Here is a 20,019-nt window from a genome sequence, read left to right as displayed (position 1 = left end):
GGCAACCAAAATGGGATCCATACCACGCCAGAGTTGGGCGTTTGTTTCGCTGTGTTTGCTAACTGGTAAATTCTGCAAACGCATACATTTGGTATTCTTAGCAGCAAAAACAATAAGGAAAATGTGTGCAACTGTTTTGTCGACTATGTTTGTTTGGATGAGGCTATTTCTATCCAGATATATTGTGAAAACTGTAGGTTTTAACTAGTATCTATTGATTAAAACAACGAACAAAGTGAGGTAACTTCATACATAGTATAATAGGGAAGAAGGAATAAGGTGATTTTCCTGTTCTATACAGGATGATTGGTACTCAGTGTGAAAAATTTTTTTGTGTAAGTTAAAAGTAAATGAAGTGTGATGATGCATATCAAATGTTCCAAGTCTAAAAATTAGCTTCCCAAAAAATTATTGTATGTTTTTAAAAAATAACCATGCTTTTAAACTTAATACAGCGATTTCTCAATTACCTGTATATGAATTTGAGTAGATAATGTCATTTTCGTGTTCTACATTAAATTTTGAACAAGAATAATAGAAAATGACGTAGGATCAGTTGGAAAAACTCCATTGTAAATAGATTCAAAGAAAAAAATTTAGATGTTTGATAAAAATTAAAAAAACAATGGTCTATTGCATTTTTCACACCCTGTATACAAGAAAGTGTCGGAATATGTTAAAAACTGAGGCATTTTATAAGCTTTCCAACCATATGCTACACCATTGAGCTTTATGTCTGCTTATGTACGCTTTAGTGGTTTGAAGACTACAAAGCATGGTGTCTTTAACATTTAAAACATGTATTAAGCAAAAGTTGTATTTTTGTTTCAGCTTGAACAGTAAAAACAGTAAAAAAGTTCTCTGTTTTCTGGTATTCAAACCACTAAAACAAACAAAAATATATCTAAATCTCAATAGTGTAGCATATGATTGGAAAGCTTATAAAGTGGCACAGTTTTTAACATATTCCTACACTTTCTTGTATACAGGGTGTGAAAAATGCAATAGACCATTGTTTTGTTTTTTTTTATTTGTATCAAACATCTTAATTTTTATTTTTGAATCTATTTACAACGGAATTTTGTAAGTTTAAAAAAATGGTAAGTTTTATTAATTTTTTATCTATATAATACCCAGCCATTGCCTTAAGTAGTACAAAAGAAAGAGAGAATCACGAGTTAAGCTTTATCTTCCTTAACATATCAGAGTGTTTTAATTTTTTTCAACCTGGTTAACTCACATTGAAGTTGTAGCATTCAATCTATACTATTATAAAATTGAGGTTGTGTCTGTCTGTCTGTCTGTCTGAGTAGGTGTCACAACTAAGAAAACTAAACCGATATAGCCCAAATTAAGCACAAAGATGGTCAACATATTTAGGAATGGCATAGGTCTATTCACTTCCCTGAATTCTTCTCGGGCTACGCCCCTTGCATGTCCAAAGTTTTGAGGTTACTTTTGAGTGGATTTCAAAATTAAATATTAATTGGTCTCCATGGAAGCATGAGAAAATACAATTACTATGTATACCTTTGAATTGACTTTTAAATGTAAACAATCAGAACTGCCAAATGCTCAATTTACAATTTTAGACAGCTGATCGAAAGAAATTTGGGTAAATATATTTAACACAACCATGCGGTATGATTATTTAATCTAAATCTATTATTTCTATTTTTATAAAGAGCACGGGTACAGCAGCTAGTAATAAAATATATATATATATAGATTGGAATATTCCTGATATTTCAGCCTTGTATGGTTGTTGTAGAGCTTGATTTTAGAAAACATTTCATAGTTTATTAACAATTAGTTTGTGTTTTATCCTTAAATGGTATGTGCTCTTCTGATAAATAATATCTTTTCATACTACCACTGGTTCGATTGTTTCTAACAGTTAAACAGTAACATTTGTATTTACACTAAATGGTTACACAGAAAATTAATTAAATATGTAAAAAAACCTCTCTTACATTTTAGAACATCACAGAGTTCCATAATAAAAATATATATAATATTGCAGGAAATAATAAAAAAAACACTACAGAAACGACCACTTCACTTCAATTCACACGATAAATTTCAAAACTACAATATCGAATATGATCAATATACTGTACATTGCAATTCGTGAATGCTTTAGTCACTAATCAAAACACAAAACCATTAGTTCTGTAAAATCACATTTTTTGTTCACAAAACACGCTCACTTAATCCAAGCAAGTGGAAGTTAATTAAGTAAGTTGAAGTTAGTCCAACAATCAAACATTCTTTTGATAACATGCAAACGTGAATTGAAAGTGTATTAAATAAGGATAAAATATTACAATAAATAAATATTCCTGACATAATAATTTTAAGTCAGTTAGTAAAACGGTTACCCAAGTGGTTTCGTGACTTACGACAGTAAAACTACTCGTAACACTTTAAGGATGAAGCAAAGGAAGATGGACGAGAAAGAAGCATTAAAAGACAGCTAAAATGTAAGAAATGAGATTGTGCAAAGTAATAAGATTGTACCATCTGGTGCGTGGTCCACTCCGCTCCCGGGCTCTACACTCCCGGGCTTACTGCCGACACCCGCCAAAACATTGTTTAAAGTATTTCCACTAGAAACTATAAGTGAACTTATCACAACTCCGTAAAGTACTGAATATTTAACATAATATGGCAACCGGAATAAATTAACGAATTATAAGTTGCACGTTTACGTGAGCACAAGTAGTGTGCGTGGTGTGTAGTTATAAGAGCGTAACACGCGTGACGCAGGGTAGTTACACGACGTGGCGCGGCCACGGGCTCACTGACGCCCGGCACCGTTGTCGGACTTGCGCCACCCCGCCACCCATCCGCCCGCCGCCCGCCGCCGCCGCCCGCCGCCCCGCACCAGCTCATTCACCACCACTGCCCGCGCCCTCCACCAGCTGTCCTTCCATTCACCGCTTCATCGATTCGCTATTGCTTTGTTTGATCATGAATATAAATCCCATTACGATCTGTATTGTCATGCTGCAAACAGAATTTTTAATATTTTCTCTGCAATTAAATGTTTCAAAATCGAATTGCCAATTTAGAGGAACGTGTGTGATTTAGCCTTCCAAAATCAAGCAGTGTGTCACACTATGAAATAAGAAGGGCCCTATTAGTTTTTTTAAACTCACTTCTTATATCTTCATCTGACCCTCCTTGGTTAGAAACAAAACTTGCCAAGTACCAAAACTGTTCAACGTGCCATGAAAACATGTTATTTTACTTTCTATTCTAAAGCCCATAAAAAATGTTAAGTCACACTATGATTAAACATTATTCTTTCGATGGTACGTTCAAGACGAAAAACTGGTTGACCGTGTTTTAAAGGGATTAAAAATCATCTCTCAAAGCCGATGTATCCAAAACAAGCAATGAATAAATACAAATAAATCTGGTTAGCAGTTTCACATTTTGTAAAAAATAATTGGTTTACATTCTAAATCCAGAACGATGTAGGAAAAACTGTGAGTCAACTAATAATGATTACAAGCTAATATCATGAGGGAGTATGTTTTATCTATGCGGATAACCTAACAATTGATATCCCAAAATAATAATAGGGAGCATCATTCAAGAACTCACCCTGTGGAAAAGAAGAAATAAATTTAGGAATTTAATTACCAAAGTGAATTAAAATACTCTACCTTTATACATATTACACGTTCAGTTTTCACCCATTAGTATTCATAGAAGTTTCCAACCGCAATGACTGCTTTAGTGGTCAAAACAATTGCATTCTTCGTTACGTTGATTTTATAGAGAACCCGCTGAAGTCAGCTGGAAGAGAAGCAGAAAGATAATGTAGAACATGATACACGTGCAATAAAGGAGATTATTTACCGTTCTCTACATTCATTCTCCTCTTGGAGCACGTTTTCCTGACGATGCAAACCCAATAAAACACCCCTCACTCCCCAGTCGCCTTGCGTCTCTGGTTATTATTCTACATATTATAGTTGAGGTATAGTTGAAGAAATCTGTATTTTTCTAGACCTATATTATTTTCTGCAACATAAGCTAATAAAAGATCACCTTACCAGATGAGACAATGAGAGTGCCCTAATTTATAAATGGTATACATTTAGTACGATTTAATCTATATTTGTAAATAGGACATTAGAACAGCTTCTCTTATGTCAACTTAAAATTCTGAAGTCATTTCAGATTCCTTAAAAACAACATTCTTCGAGTGACTTACTTGTCCTACTTGACATTCCGCTTGCTAATTGCATTCAATACTGAATCCACATTTTCTACAGGAATTCCTTAAACTTCCTCGGAAAATGTAAGCTTCAGATAAAGCATATTACCCGGGTGACTTTAAAATTCTCGAATTGTAGGTTATGGGGATAACGCAAAAGAAAGGAAAGAGCCAACGGAAAGCTTTCAACAACGAGGGCCTTCTGAGAAACCTCTTTGGACTTTCAGAATCTACGACTTGCAATTATTCCATATTTGCTGGTCAACGAAGAGTTTTGCGACTTTTACCTGAATTAACTGATATTATAAAAAAATGTATTCTATACATTCCCAGAGACATCAAGATGCATCCGATAAAATTCAAGACTTAAAAGAAATGGTGGGAAGAGTTTGACTGAATTTAAACATCACAGGACTAAAGACCTGGGGATCATCAACGAGCGAGAAGAACCTCTATTTGTGAGGAAAAATTAGATTGAACGCGTTGAACAGTTTGTCTAGGTAGGCCTACTTGGAAATTGTTGTTTCTAACCAAGGAGGAATAGATGGAGATGTAAGAAGACGGCTGAAAAAAAGCTAAAGGGACCTATCTTATTCCAACTTGGGGATCTTCCCAACTAAGCTTGTTACTTTAAACTGAGACTTTTGGAAACAAATGTCAACTCAGTTCTGTTGTACGGCTGTGAGACCTGGAAATAGAAATGAGCGAGCCTTTCAGGTCTTTGTTAACAATTGTCTCAGGTCAATTTTAGGAATAAGATGGTCTGTGGTAATTTCCAACGAGGAGTTATGGGTCATTACCAAACAAATCTCACTCAAGTAGAAACATTTAAGAAAGGAAGTGGAAATGGATTGTTCACATACCAAGAATGGGAGGGATCGAGCTAGTAAGAAAAGTCCTGTATTGGAATCCGCAAGGTCAGAGAAGAAGGGGGAGACGAAAAATGACTTGAAGCCTCCAAGTTGGAGGCGTACGGTGTACCAAGAGCTGCGGAAGGCTTGGAAGTCATGGCTGGAGGACGGAGGTGTCAAAAATCGCTCCCAGCCAAGTACGCTGGAGAGGTCTGGTTGCTGCACATTTTCCTCGGAAAAGTAACAGGAGATAATCCAAGTAAACAATTGTACCCAGTTCCCTATAGTTTTTTCGATCCGCAACAGCGACCTGTTGACCAACGATGAAAATGTGGTTGCTCTGAGTGTTTGCAAAAGAGTCACTATTCTTAAATAGATTTGAACAAAATATTCCAGTGTTAATCACCCTATGCTCACTAATAGCACTTTGTTTACTGAAATGGTATGGTTTACTTACGATTATAAGCACAGCTGATCATTCATTGTTGCATAACCTATAATGCAAGAGGGAGGAAAATTGGGGTACTCTCATTGCCTCACCTTGTATTGTTCTATTGAAAGTCGTTCCAGTCCAAGCACGAAATTATTAAGATAAGTTATTTTAATATCAAATTAAATATCTAACCTGCCATAAATTCAACTGCAATCACATTTTCACTCAAATTTTACTAACTCGTCAATAGGTTTCTTTCGAAAAGAAGTTAAGACCACTGTTACCAATCTTCTTGGAAAGACATCTGTGCGGGAACTTGTAGTTTATCTTTTTTGGATCTCTTAGACTACAACAAACCATTAGTTCACTATACAATTAGTTTTGATGCGGTAAATTGATTGATTTCGAATCTGTAATATTCGTTAGTTAATTCCCTTACATGCTTTGGAACGTCATTACATAATGTTTTTAGTTTCTCATAATAGACAGCCAAACCACTGATCCAGTAAAGCTTAGTACGATACAAGAATCTAACTTAATATTACATTTACAGATATTTAAAACAAAACAAAAAAAACTGAGTATAGTAACTAGAAATATGCATACCAGCAGATTTTCTGCTTCGGAGTACACGTATGCTTAACTAGTTCAATATGTGTAGGACTTCATTTTTATGTATTTTTTAACATCGTAATTTGGTTACACTAAATTAATATTGAAAATTTAAGGAAAGTTCATTCTAGTTTCATTTCTAATGAAATATGAGGAGGAGATTAACGTAAATACGTCCTGCTAATTTTCTAGGTGTAAAATCTTAGGCTTCATATTCATGATCTAGGTTTGTATAGCGGATCAGATTTTGCCCGAGATTCATACTTTATGTAAACACTAAAACATTTTAGGAGAAAAATGAGAACAAGTGTTTTTTTTCTTTTTATTTAGATCAGAAGAAAAACGACAACAATGCACAACAATATCCAAGCACATGATATTAAAAAGCCAAAACATATTGTAGATTAAAGACAGACAAAGTATAAATTTAATAGCGTACCTGACAACAGTAGTTGTTCCGAAGTATCTCTGGAAATTTTAAGTCTATATTATGTAGAGCGATTCGCACTTATCATGTTTGTTATGTTTTTTTGTCGTTATTTAATTATAGATAATGCCTTCTCCCTAAATAAAGACATGATTGAGTACGTGTTATTGTAATTTTATACATTAAGCTGGATAACACGTTTTTTTTTATAATCCACCTGACTTCCATGCGTAGTAGTTATTTAAGCAACTAATTTAATAAAAGGGATTAAACCTTCTTCACTATAAAATGCTAAAGAACGTCCTCAAACGAATCAATTGCCAAAGATCCGCTGTATCGAGGCTGAAATTGATTCCTCAAAGACAGGAAGGTCAAAGGAAACTAATCAAAAGTTCAGCGCTGGACCAGCATTTGACTTTTCATTGTCTCTAACGATATCTCCTTTACTTAACAGATTTGTGTTTTCCACATTGAATATATAATAAGTATTATATCTACGTTAAACTTATGGTAATTTTCAAAAGCACGTAACAATGTTTGCATCTAGTTGTTTGTTTTCATCAAATCAATGAAGTTAAGTGATTAATTAAGAAAATATTTACTTTATTTGTAAAAAATCTATCTTGCAAAACTAATAAAGCAAATATTCTAAGTTGTGTAAGTATAGCCATAGGTTTTTACTATGGAAAGCTTATTTTGAACCTAGAGCTTTGCAAAACCATGAGCATGACCAGTTGGCTATTTGCTTTTTTTGTCTGGTTGGACCTCTACATACGTCGCCATCAGGAACTGCAAACGTTACAAACAAGAAACCCAAATTGCCATGACATTACAGTGCAATTGCATTATAATTCCTTATGTCCCAATGTCCTTCTGATATGTATTTCAGAGGAAAAAGTTTAATAGAAACAGATAAGGTTCTTTAACAGAGGAAACATTCAATGGTACACTTATGTATAATGCCTTACTTCTTCGTGGAATATACTGTGCACAGACAGTGTGTCAGCTTCCTGGATTACAAAGACCAAATTGTATCACATCTCCTTAGTTATACACATATATTTTATACTAAACAGGATAAAGTTGGCAACAGTGCGTATCTCGCTGGGCAGCTGATTGCGGCTCAGCGGCGTGAAATTGGGTCATAAATCTCAGATAACTACATTAAATGGCGATCGATACCTCGGTTCTAAACAAACTTAACGCACGGTTTTAACTTAAGATGTTCCTAAACATAGCAATGAGTAAACAGCTACCTCATAGGTTATTGCCAATTCCAAATAGGTTTTTGAATCAGCTATACCCTAGATCATACATAGCTTCAAAGTATTTTCTAAATTTATAAATATAATACTAAACATTTTCACAAATAGCAAATGAAGTTGACTTTGATATTCAATTGTTTAGGTACATATGATGTTTACGTTCTATAAACTACACATTTTCCTACCTTGTTGATAAAACATGATTTATTTATATGTAAGATACGGTTTTGATAAATAATGGTTACATCAATTCAATACGTTACTTTATTCCTATATGTTTTCAGCCAAAAATATAGTTTATTCGCAAGTTATACATCAACACGCTGTTTAAAGCACATGTCCATTAAATGTCAATGTTTTAAAACCATAAAACATTTCCCAAGTATTTCTTTTTCAATTTCAATTCCGTCGTAGTTTTAAACTTTATAGTTAAATAAATACAAGTGGATTGCTTTTCTAAAGGAATAAGCAAAAATAATGAGACATGAACCTCAAATTGTTTTAGTCGTGTTTGAATTCTGATCATATAATAATATAATCTATTTCAATATTACATTTTTTACATATAGTATTTTTGTTGTTGTGAAACTCGGAATTTTAGTACTTAGTAAAGTGTAGATAGTTAATAATTGGTTTTCATTAACTGAAATTTCACAACAGAATAGATCTTTATAGATCCAAACATGTAATTGACTTGATTGAAGATAGTCTAGTCACTGGTCGTAAATAAGAAATATACTAATAGTAAAATTGTTGACGGGTGGCTTTGTGAATGAATGCAAAACTTTGCAATGTAGCTGTGAAATAACAACAAAAACGATGTAACTAAAACAAATTAAATTTAGAGCATGTACAGTGTACACAGTCCCTACTTTTACGTGACTTTTAATTAAAAATATTGATTCCCAGAAAGACACCAACAAAGTTTTGTAAAGAACTGAGATCAAAGTACTTCAATCAACCTTACGCCTCTTCGTTATCAATTGCCTTTTGAGATAGATTTGATGAAAGCTAGTATTACATCCTTTTGAATATCCGTTCATTATTACAACAGAAAAAAAAACAAATTTGAGCAAAGAAGTTCGCCATCATGTAAAAACTATATAACATATCAAGTGTCTTGAATTAGGTAAACATTAAACTAATTAGTTACACATGGAATAAGTTCCATTCATTGTTGTTGTTATCCAACGGTGACATTTTATCAGCGGAATCAATTCAACAAGATTGAACGGATAACACATAATATATGTTTTAAGAAATTGTCATTAAGTGGTCACATTGTTGGATGTGGTTAAACCAGAAAATTTCAGATACTGTACAAAGGAGAACACTACAACTAGTTGTGTATACAGAACAAATTAGTAAGGAATATAACAAAATCTTATCCTAAAAAAAAAAACATAAACTACGGTCTAAAGCTAAGTTGCTATTACTTACCTCATTGTAACAACGTGAGTGCTTATTAAGAACCCTTTGAAGTAAAGTTGTACGCAAGGGATTGCAGATAAATTGTATCTCGATTGGCTGTCACTTAAAAGCAGCTCCGATTCACAGATATTTCAACTTAGTTCTATTCTCTCATTAAGCAACGCAACTTTTTATACACTTAAGCATGTTTAGAAATTCAATGCTACATCCAACCCTTAGATAATGCATTGAGTACCCTATACTTTTACAGTTTCTTTTGGTTAAAGATGTCTTTAAGGAAATAAATAAGGCTTCGTTTTTATTCACAAAAATGTTACAAAAAGACTCAATGTTTCTCAAGTATCCTGATAAGTTTTTACAAAAAAAATATCCCCGCCGCAGCAAACATGAAGACTAAGTGAATTTCCGTTTGCCTGATTGGATTTACTCTAAAATATCTCCTTAAAAATATCACATTTATTCCCTATTTAAATAGAAATAGTTTAACGAGTACTTATGTTTGTTCAACAGGGAGAGTTAAAAAGGGTTTTTATGTTATTATTTTAGTAAGAAATAAATGTATTTACCATTTTTTTTTATGTTCATATACAAGTGAAACTACAACAGTTTACTTATTCTTCAATGGAATAACATGGGAATTTTAAATTTACAATATTTTTGAATTTCCAGGGTAACCATTAGGCGCATAATAACGCGCTTCAATGATATACTAACTTTTTTTACAAAATGGTTTGGGATCATTGTGGCAATGTATTCTAATAACTAAGACCTTTAATTTAGATACCAAACCAAACTTGACCTATGCTGTTATTTAAGAATTTTGTCTGACTCCTCATGGGCCGTCCCTCTTAAGGCATAAAAAGGTGATAATAACTTAAAACAGTAGACATTTATAGCTATTATTTATATACCAAGTATCATTACTTTATCTATATTAGTAACAAATATATTTAACCGTTCTGGGACTTTTCTACCACACTGTATAAGAATTTGAAGGGTAGTGTTTTTTGGCCTCTATGGACCTCAAATTGAAAAAGTAAATCGGTCCCGGGTCCAGGTCTTACCATGAGTAGGCCTACTACGCTAATAACTTATTCCGTATATGGGAAATTCGCTAAAATACTTGAGAACACGTGGCACACGTGACGTTGAGAGAATCGATATAAAAAGAACGCAGAAGATTCACACCACAACGTTTATTTTACTATTATATTAGTAGAAATGTAAATTATTCAAGCCTCAGCACCCTTATAGGATCCATTATGAGAGGTGTCACTTAGAAGCGAGATAGCAGTTTAACTAACTTAAGTGAGTTTTATGGTCATGACTTGGATCAGAGTTTGTCGTTAACGGCTCAGCAGGGATGAAGTGACGAAAACTCTAGACATTTGTTCAATAAATTAAAATAACATAAAACCTCTAACTTTCCAAGTTCATTCATTATTTTATAAACGTTCGGATAATTTAGAATTTTTTGTGGGGGATTCGATCTTTTTAATATTTAAGAGGATATTATAACTTGAGTTGATATGAGTTACTAATTATTTTCAATGTAAAATTTGCAAGAGGTGATCCGTACTTATAAAAATTAGTGGCAGGTACTAGGATCCAAAACCACGATATAGCTTCCTTAGTACCCAGGTACTTTGTTTATTATTACCTTACACTCGTTAACAAGTTCCAAATTAGTGTATTTATTTAATTCTCTATAAGATATAGTTATTTATAAAAATAAAATAATTATATTGAATATGCAAAGTGTTGATAGGAAAATAATTTTATTTTGAATTTTCTGGACTTAATTACTGCTTACACACATTTACTGTTATGTGAATTACTTAATCCTGTACCGAAAGAAAAATAGGTTTCAATTGTGTTAAATTTATATATCTTGTAAGAGTAAAACTACTAGCCTTAGTAATGACAAGTTTAGGCGATCCACTTATTGACTAGAATATTCTGCGATCAGCTGTATTCGTATCCAATCATCTGTTCAATTTTAGTTGAGCTGGCTTATCAATCCCCTTACAGAATATTGTACGTTTTCGATTAAAGTGTTTTGAACACTCAACAGCGACTGATGAAGTTATTACAAATTCATTTTTACTTTGTAAATTAGATTTACTACTGTATATCGTAAAATAATTAATTATTAATGATTTTAAAATATTAATATTGCAAATAATTAATAGCATATCAAAACAGGGATGCAAAGCATAACAGATTGCTACACTTCGTTCACAATATTTAAGTGGTTTTTGGGGAAGTTCCACTACCACTTTTTTGTATTCGTAATGGAAGTTTATTTTCTGGTTCCCGGATGAGGCCGATGAGGGTGCATTCAGTTTAGGGTTTTTTGAGGTCGGAAGCGTTAAGTTTCCTTACTCTGCGAACTATTGTAGGACTTAAAATTTTTTTAACTAATATTTACTCTGCGACCAAATAGATTATACATTAAATGGTTAGAATATAGAATTGCATTATGGTAATTTAATATAGATAACACATAACATTTAAAGTAAGTTTTTGTATCCGATTAGTATAGACCCTTATTTTTAGACTAACACTGTAGATGAGTTTAAATAGTAATAGTTCCCCTTTTATTAAATCTATTTAGGCTAACTAAAGATCGCAACTTATCCACTAGCCTGCTACAAGAGGATTTAGGTTAAGAGCGTTTCATTATTTCTTTGGTCAATTCGTATTTAGAGAATCCTCGAAATAACAATTGATCAGCATCCTATTTAATTTTTTTCAACGCAAAATATTATAACAGAAGTATAGTGCTTGCGTCACATCATTTAAGATTAATCATATAGTCAACGATAGCATTAATAATCTCTTAAAGTCATTATTTATAGATACGATAAGATTGTTTTTATTTAAACTTTGTAAGTTTTAATCTAAAAAAATAACTAGTTTAAATTAACATATAATATAAAAACACCAACAAAAAAGCTGAGAATTCTTGGTTTCCCAATTTCCGATTGAACCTGGAAAGAGTTTTCCGTTTCAGGAAGAAAATCCAATCAAGGCGATCTTTATTTGTATATTGAGCCTATAAAAGCCTATAAAAGGATCGAGGAAGAATGAATGATCAGAGATGCTCTAGAGTTATCCGACTTTACTAATTTATTCAGAAGTTCGTCCATTCCAAACCTTTGGGAAATGTCTGAGTATGTTTTTGTTTCAATTGGCTTAATGTTTTCGAAACTTGGTTGTACTTATATACAAATACCACTTTAAGAACGTGGATTATTTTCAGAATACACTAATTATTTAATTTATCATATATTGAAAAGAGTAATTAATATAGCACAAGAAGTGTTGTAAGACTTGACCGGTTGCATACTTTCGCCAACATTTGAATAAATAACGTGTGACTTTATGAACGTATTTACTTTAGAAAGATAAGAGTTCTGTTACCGGTAAATGCAACTTAAGTAAAAAGAAGCTCAAGAAAGTGGCAGTGAATTTTCTTGTAGACTTTGGACTTTGGACATTTACTACCGTACTACCGTGCTTACCGGTTTTGTTAGCTAGGGCCCCGGAGAAGAGCCATCTGACCCTAATGAGCGTCGGCGGAGAGACATTTTCCATCCTAGCCTCCACTTGGACTCTGGAGTCTGGACCCCTCTCCACCCAGCTTCATCGCTCCTCTGGTGTCCTGTACCCGACCTGCCAAACAACCCGTCTTATCTACCGCAAGTTTTTATGATATTGTTTATTTTTATATTTATTAATTAAATTTTTTGCTGTTGCCAATTGGATTTAAAGAAACTTTATATTCCGTTATCTAGTTTTAAACACAGCTTTTATTAACTGTTTTCTATTATTCATTGATATAGAGGCCCCTAACGGTTTAGAGTTTTCACAAGTTTAAAGATTTTTTTTAGTGGAACGTTTATTGTAATTGTTGTTAATTTATTTCAAAGGAATTTTAATAGGCCTAGGTCATTCTAATGGAAATGTTTTGGAACCGATTTGTTTTATATAATAAAAAAAGTGTAAGCTCGTAGGACCGTTGAAAGTAAAAAAAAAATTTTGTTCAAATCAAAACCATTGCATGCTTTGCATGTATACACGTTTGTATGTAACTATTATACACAATTGGTATTGTGTTGAAATGTTTATTACAGCTTGTTCCTCTCAAACGGCGAGATGTTCTTGATCCTTTCCTCCACGAGTTTTCTTGTTGTTAGGTGGGGCTGCGTAAGCCGCTCCTTGTCTTTGTACATGGAATCACGCTTCCAATTTTGTTCGCCTGCGTGCAGGTGTGAGGACGTGGTCCTATCTTAAGCAAGTTACATTAACTATCCGTAGTTTATAGTAGAAATTAGGACCAATATTTTAATATTAATAAAATGAGGAAACTCAAATATACTGTAATTTTTTTTCATATATAATTTTGACTTACACATGCATTATATACATATACAAGCTGAAGGGTGTTCCAAACCACAATGATAATGACGGTTCTTGTTTGTTAAATCTAAAATATTGCTAAAAATCCTTTCCTCGTCTTCGTCAAGAAGTTTATTCTTAGTCAAAATTTATTAAAAGCTCACTGAAATGCTACAGTCTGCATACCTTTGACTAGTTATCTATATAACGGATCTTTTATGTAAAGTAGCTTCACAGGAGTATTTTTAGCGAATCTTTTGTTTATATTACTACGCAGTATATTAGCACTGTGCATTGTGTTTAATACTAAAAATGTTTTATTTTTTAAACTTGTATTACCTTTTAATGTAATTGTTGATGGTAAACCAAATTAGTGTTTCATTTAGTATTCTCCAGTGTTCGCATACCACAATGTAAGCTGTTTGCACGAGAAGGCGATGATGTTGTGTTATATGCTATAAGCTAAAGAATCGATCGACATTTAATGTAGTAATCTGAGATTTAGGAGCCAATTTCACGCCGATGAACCACAATCAGGCAGCCAACTGCTCAGCGTTGCCAACCTACAGCAAGGTAAAAATACATTGTTGACCTCGTAGTCTCCAGTACACATGATTCGTGGGTACAACACGAAAATTATCAAACAAAACAATTTGTAGTAAAACCTTACTCAAGTCCAATTACACGTGTTACGTGCATAGACAACTATGTTAGGTATCTGCTGGGAAAGTTTCATAGTAGTTATGTAGTCATGTAAATAGTTATATGTTTTGTAAACTAATTTGCAATATATGCTATTATGTTTCATCGTTAAGTTTTTTGTAAGCTGATTACTTTTATTTTTCCTCTTATATGATACCTTATGAGTTGGGTTTTTGAAAATAAAATTAAAAAGGATTTCTAATGAATGCTTCTTGACTTTATAATATAAACTTTTGTAACCGATTTTGAAAATCAAATATTATTTCTTGCAGCCCAACCTTTATTTTTATTTTATTTTATTGGGTACTATAAATAGATAGAATTTGTAATGACTATGCTATAAACTATTTTACATAAATTTATATTTACCTTATCCTCGTATTAAGGAGTTATTTTAAACACGGTCTAAAGTTAGCCTCGTTAAAACATTCAAGGAAAACAATACGAAGAATTGTTATCTGAAGATATCAAGTGTTATTGATATTGACACTAAAACAGTTATCTGAAGATAAATAGCCTACTTAGACTAAGAATAAAGAAGACGCTTTATTATCTATATATAAATCCCAAAATACCTATGAACTTTTGAGAAAACTAAAAGTCACCCCCCCCCCCATAAACCGTATACTTAAAATGTTCGTCATGACGAGAAACCTTGCGCAAAACTATCCATTATTTAATAAATTAACCTTTAAGGTCGTAATGCCTTTCTAAAGGGAACTTTCCATATACCTAATGTTAAAAATACCTCAGTTGTTCTTATTTGTTTGTAATTCTTTCAATGTATTACCCATCGATCTCTATTACTTCAACGTATTGTATATCCAAGTAGTAGTGTCCAGGCATTACAGGTAGTATATCCTGTACAAGAACCATACATTTTCAATAAGTAATAATAATAATAATAATAATATTCTTGAAAGAGAAAAAGAACCAAATAATACGATTAACAGCTTTTTCAAATAAACCAGCGAGTTACGTTCTATGATGTTCAGCAGCATTAACAAGCTAAAAAGTTTACCAACAGCTTGCAGCACTATTATTTTCCACTGTTGCAAAGCAAAAAAGCATGTGCACAGCAACTAGACAGAATAACACCATTAGTTTGAATTCAGTAGTCCCATATGTCTAATTAGCTTCCGTCATTAGGCTATACAAGAATGTATTTAATCCTTAATAGCTGTTACAATGCGGAATAATAATGTAAAAGGTCATGTTAGCCCGTAGTGAAGTCACAACTTCAGCTGGTTCATAACAAAACTCAAAAGTATGTCGGGTGAAGCTGACGGACAACAGCTAGTAAAATATAATCAATATGATTATATCTATTTATTTGCATAAACTTCCAAATCATAGGTTAAACCAAACCAACCATAATTACACTATAAATTGATTTTATATTTCAATGGTGTTTTTTTTGTATTTAACACCTGCGAAAATCCATTTTTTTTTCTTTTATAGAAAGTCAACATATCCCCTATGAGTTTTATGATACAATATCATACGATGTAAGAATGTTAATTTCATTAGACTGGGCAATGAAATTTATCAATGTGTTTAATGTTGTGTATTTTCCTGATCCCGGATGACCATGCTTACATTTAAATACATTATTGTACATACTACAATCTTTGATACTACTAATAATTAGGACTTTTGCAAGTGAAAATGCTATGAACAACCTAATTTTAAATTATTCTAATTGCGTGAAGAGGACTGTATAGACCTAACTTTATCTTTTCAATATTATTTATAATGTTTCCTGTTAATAATATCATATTAGGTGGACCAACGTCTAAGTTGAAAACTAGCCAACTCTCAATCTGACTGGCAATCTGATTTTCATAACAATAACAACTGATAAACTGATAATTTTTTGTTTCATTTAATTGAATTTACATGGAAGGCGAACCCAACCTGACATGCAAATATGGCGTATTTTCCTGTTTATCAAGTCCTGTCAAATCCATTAGTACACCAGTGTATACATTCTATATTGAGCTGTCACTGACATGACTGCCGTGCACAAGTGTAATTAACAGAATAAAGTAGTTATATCGGCAAAGATACTTATTCACGAATATAATATTTATTTCCACTTAGTGTAGTTATGTTTCATGCAGTTTAACAACCAGTTGTACAATTGAAAAACTTGTTAAATAGGAGAAACGTGGTTGCCTCTAGTTGGCCTTTGATAACAATAAACGAAACAATACTGCTGGGATGTCGCCAAAGTAGCTTTGACATGTGTTATATTAACGTTATGTTATATTATATAGCTATTAACGTTGCGTCATACACAGTTTAGACATATATCGTTAGATGTTTTATCTCTACTAGGAATGTGATGGTAAAACGTAAAAATTATAGTGTTTATTAATGATTAATGACTATTTATTAATGATTATAAAGCAACTTTGACAAGTATATGTGATATCTATTTGAGTATTATTGTCATAAAGAGCCGTTTACACATTGTCAACTGGACAGATGGACCTGTCATTCTCAGGACTGTGATACACAGCATTAATAGTCAGTATATTGTAGGTATATTGACAAAGCCAATTCAACACGTATATAGCATATAGCACATTGGCTGCTATGTTATGTCATTCAGGTTAATATATCTGTGTACACACTGATATATGTAGAAACAGACCCGTCACTATCAGCACTAAATTATGCATATGACCTATTAAATTAATACTAAATTTATATCCATCAAACTGTTTGAAAAGCTATGCAGTATATTTTTGTAAAATACCGAAATTTTTTTTGTCTTGGTTTATCTTATTATACCTTGAAAATATAAAAAGAAAATATAGAAAGGAGAATATAAGTCACCAGTATTGGAAGTATTATTGGCAAACTGTAGAGTTTCAGTTGAGGCAATATCTGCAGCCACCAGTTGAACACCAATGTGACCAGACAGATGGGTGAAATCAGACTCCGACTGACCGCACCAGTTAGGAATTACATCGAGTAGAATGGAGCTTATATGTCACCACTAGTAGAAGTATAAAATATAACAAGAAAATATAGAAAGGAGAATATAAGTCACCAGTATTGGAAGTATTATTGGCAAACTGTAGAGTTTCAGTTGAGGCAATATCTGCAGCCACCAGTTGAACACCAATGTGACCAGACAGATGGGTGAAATCAGACTCCGACTGACCGCACCAGTTAGGAATTACATCGAGTAGAATAGAGCATATATGTCACCACTAGTAGAAGTATTGATGGCAAACTGTAGAGTTTCAGTTGAGGCAATATCTGCAGCCACCAGTTGAACACCAATGTGACCAGACAGATGGGTGAAATCAGACTCCGACTGACCGCACCAGTTAGGAATTACATCGAGTAGAATGGAGCATATATGCCACCACTAGTAGAAGTATTGATGGCAAACTGTAGAGTTTCAGTTGAGGCAATATCTGCAGCCACCAGTTGAACACCAATGTGACCAGACAGATGGGTGAAATCAGACTCCGTCTGACCGCACCAGTTAGGAGTTACATCGAGTAGAATGGAGCATATATGTCACCAGTATTAAAAGTATTGATGGCAAACTGTAGAGTTCAGTTGAGGCAATATCTGCAGCCACCAGTTGAACACCAATGTGACCAGACAGATGGGTGAAATCAGACTCCGACTGACCGCACCAGTTAGGAGTTACATCGAGTAGAATGGAGCATATATGTCACCACTAGTAGAAGTATTGATGGCAAACTGTAGAGTTCAGTTGAGGCAATATCTGCTGCCACCAGTTGAACACCAATGTGACCAGACAGATGGGTGAAATCAGACTCCGACTGACCGCACCAGTTAGGAGTTACATCGAGTAGAATGGAGCATATATGTCACCACTAGTAGAAGTATTGATGGCAAACTGTAGAGTTTCAGTTGAGGCAATATCTGCAGCCACCAGTTGAACCCTAATGTGACCAGACAGATGGGTGAAACCAGACTCCGACTGACCACACTAGTTAGGAGTTACATCGAGTAGAATGGAGCATATATGTATTAAAATATGTATGTTACATATATGTACATATATGTATTGTTACATATATGTGTTAATATATGTATTAAAAGTATTGATGGCAAACTGTAGAGTTTCAGTTGAGGCAATATCTGCAGCCACCAGTTGAACCCTAATGTGACCAGACAGATGGGTGAAACCAGACTCCGACTGACCACACTAGTTAGGAGTTACATCGAGTAGAATGGAGCATATATGTATTAAAATATGTATGTTACATATATGTACATATATGTATTGTTACATATATGTGTTAATATATGTATTAAAAGTATTATTGGCAAACTGTAGAGTTTCAGTTGAGGCAATATCTGCAGCCACCAGTTGAACACATAATGTGGCCAGACAGATGGGTGAAACCAGACTCCGTCTGACCGCACCAGTTAGGAGTTACATCGAGTAGAATGGAACATATAAGTCACCACTAGTAGAAGTATTGATGGCAAACTGTAGAGTTTCAGTAGGAGAATCTGAAACTAGTTTACCTACTAGTTTCAGTTAAGGCAATATCTGCAGCCACCAGTTGAACACTAATGTGACCAGACAGATGGGTGAAACCAGACTCCGACTGACCGCACCAGTTAGGATTCGGGTTCTTCTAAAATGGTTGGTTGATGAAATTCGTTGAACCTACCAAAACAATTTATTTTTTAACGAAAAATTTAGTTTATTGTAATTTGCGGAACTAAACAGTCTATATTGTTTGAAAACTTAGGAAGGAACGCGTCCTTGGATAAACTATTTTTTCCTTCCCTAAATTATTACACCACAACTACTAACGTATGTGAATTAAAGTATAAATTGACGATGGCAAATGGAATTGTAATCACGGTAGTTAAAATATATTTTGGTCTACGTTTAATATTTTGAACATTTTAACTTTATTTTATCAAATCAATATATTTACATAAACGTTTTGCAATAGACGGTTTCGTTTCAGAACTCCACAAGTATAAGTCTCACTGGAATGATAAACTCGACAAAAGGTAATATAGCCTAGTGGATTGGCAGCCCTGTACTTCCGCCAGACTGGTCAGTTCCGCTATTTTTGGCGGGTAATATTAATGAGCGGTTGTTATCGAGCTTCTTCGGAGCGTAGCAGCTTGACTGCTTAGTGCTTATCTTGGTGAATTGAAATCTTCAGTTTCTGATTGTATGCATAATTTTAATATTTTATAATTTTACATTTATTATTTTTTTTTTTGAGATTGGCGGCCTCTTTTAACCTTGCATTAGCCCGTCCACCGTCGAACCACCCGTGCGTGGATCGTTTGGATAAATGAAAGGAGCGAGCCGGTACAGTACAAAGGTGAACTGTACTGTTTAAATGTTTTCGGCTGTTACCAGGATCCGAACCCACGACATCGCTGCCTTGTCCCGAAGTCCGTGACGCTACCGACTGAGCCACCGACTCACTAGATTCAATGCAATTTTCAATGCCTTTGTGTTTTGTGAGTTGGGTATTAACAATTTCCAATAAAAAATAAATAATTCATAAATGAGTAGGCTATTTGAAGAATTAAAACAAAACATAAAGTTCCATGGCATATATTTTTTCAAGAGTTTTCAAAAACTATTTATTGTGCTATAAAGTACATAACGCGATGGGAAAACATGCCAA

At 33.5% G+C, this 20,019-nt stretch overlaps 1 protein-coding gene across 3 annotated transcripts in view; it reads right to left on the bottom strand.

Annotated features, from left to right (window-relative positions):
• Positions 1-20,019, bottom strand: part of LOC128986668 (octopamine receptor Oamb-like) — a 150,643-nt gene that overhangs the window by 36,295 nt on the left and 94,329 nt on the right. The window contains exon 1 of one of the 3 annotated variants that reach the window (XM_054407154.1): positions 2,521-2,791. The exons of the other annotated variants lie outside the window; for them this stretch is intronic. The gene's annotated coding sequence lies outside the window, so the exon portion shown is untranslated. Of the gene's footprint in view, positions 1-2,520; positions 2,792-20,019 lie in introns of those variants that run through there. 3 annotated transcript variants of the gene reach the window in all.

This window comes from Macrosteles quadrilineatus, unplaced genomic scaffold (genome assembly GCF_028750875.1).
Source record: "Macrosteles quadrilineatus isolate MER2022 unplaced genomic scaffold, UCM_ALF_1.0 Scaffold_1__1_contigs__length_201487025, whole genome shotgun sequence".
NCBI classification, from domain to species: Eukaryota; Metazoa; Arthropoda; class Insecta; order Hemiptera; family Cicadellidae; genus Macrosteles; species Macrosteles quadrilineatus.
This window is presented reverse-complemented; position numbering and strand designations above follow the sequence as displayed.